This window comes from Lathyrus oleraceus, chromosome 5 (assembly GCF_024323335.1).
Source record: "Lathyrus oleraceus cultivar Zhongwan6 chromosome 5, CAAS_Psat_ZW6_1.0, whole genome shotgun sequence".
NCBI lineage: Eukaryota > Viridiplantae > Streptophyta > Magnoliopsida > Fabales > Fabaceae > Lathyrus > Lathyrus oleraceus.
The window spans coordinates 123,887,951-123,889,801 of record NC_066583.1 but is presented as its reverse complement, the minus strand read 5'-3'; positions in this window follow the sequence as shown (position 1 = coordinate 123,889,801).

Sequence of the window (1,851 nt, the reverse complement as noted above, 5' to 3'; positions counted from 1 at the left end):
CTCCAAAGAATGTCTTGAAATGAAAAGCGAAAGAAAACTAACTTCTAACCTACTAACTTCTAACTTTTAATTTCAAGTCTTTACTTTAATGCAATTTACTTTTAGCACTTTATATCATTTGCCATTATACATATCATTCTAATTGTTTATGTTAATGTAATTTTCACTTTGTCCATTTGGACCATATTGTGTGATATATTTTGTTTGTGTTACTTTGCTTGTTTGTGTGGTCTTTGACCATTAATGCATATAATAACAACAAAAACCCTAAAAAACTTTTGAGTGGACTGTTGATTTGATCTTGAGCAAATGGACTTAGAACTTAGGAAACATTCCTTTGCTAATGGACTTGGCCAATGCCAACTTGTTGAAGACCCAAGTGTTTGCAAATTTGACATTCATCTGATACATCTTTGAAGATCTCTCTAAGATTCATCTGGAACATGATCCTGGTGAAGCTGTTATTTTGAACCTGTGTCTTGTGGAATTCATCTGTTGCATGTGCTATTTTGAAGAAGATCATGGAATGGATAAGCTTGGATGAGGCCATCTTTATTTGATGCCTTGCTCTACAAGATAATATAATTGTGCATTTGTGTGTTGTTTGATTCTAAAAGTCCAAGGGAATTCTGGGTTTCTATTGACATACTTGCCTATTGGATTGCTACCCATTTGATCAGATCTTTTCAACTCTAAACTTTTAATTTTTGTGCATAGGATAGTCTCTTCATCTTCTCCCTATTTCTTTAATTTCAAAATCTCTCCCTCCATTTTCAAAATCTTTTTTGTGTGATCTACTTTTGTTCTAAACTTTGACCACTTTTGCAAAAAAGGTAGAAACTTTGGCCTTATGCCATTACATTTTCAAACTTCTTTTTCTTAAGTCAAACTTGTAAATAAACTTAACTATACTTGACTTAAACTTTCAAAAAGCCAAAAAGAAATAACCCATTCAAACCATTTTTAGGCCTTTGTGCCTTTCAAACTTAAATTTTGCTAAAATCAACACACTCATTTCGAAATTTATAGCACGAACTACGAGGTTTTGATCCCTCATTTTTATGTTGGTACGTAGGCACAAGACCGAAGGTCTTGTCAAACATAAAAATATAATTAATGAATTCTTTTCTCATCCCCCCCATTCTATTAGTTTGTAAACATCACTTTGTACAAAATACATATGCACACAAAAAGGGCTCCCTAGGAGTACCTAGGACACTTTGGGTGCTAACACCTTCCCTCTGTGTAACCAACCCCCTTACCTGTTATCTCTCACTTTTATTAGTTTTTATTTGAAAACTTCTTACTTTTTTGGGTTTTGTTCGTACGTTTTCCCTTTTCCCTTGGAAACGATAAAAGCGCGGTGGCGACTCTTGTTATTTGATCTCTAGCTTGTCAATAGCTTGATGATCATGAATTTCCCGCTACATAAATTAAGTGGCGAATCTGTTGGGGAGTAGTCTCTTAGCCTACTTTTTATGGGAATATATTTGTATATATGTGATGTTTGTATATTTGTATGTGTGATATAATCTGCTTGTTGTGCTTGGTGATCTCTGAGTGGTGAGATAAGTTCTAACCCGAACTTGAGTGCAATTAAGATAAGAGGATGGTATAGTCATGTTCAACTTGTGTGGAGTAGTCCTTAACAAGTTGGCTTGAGATCCATCTGCTAAGTGGAGACTCCTTTGGATTTGGAAATGTCACACAAGTATTTGTGGTTGGGCATTACTATTTCTAATTGGGTCTGAGAAGTTAGGGACCATAGAACATTTAACCCATCTTGGCCTAATTAGGACGTAGTGCGGAAATTGTTTAGGGGTAGACTTGATAATAGTTGTTACGCGATAC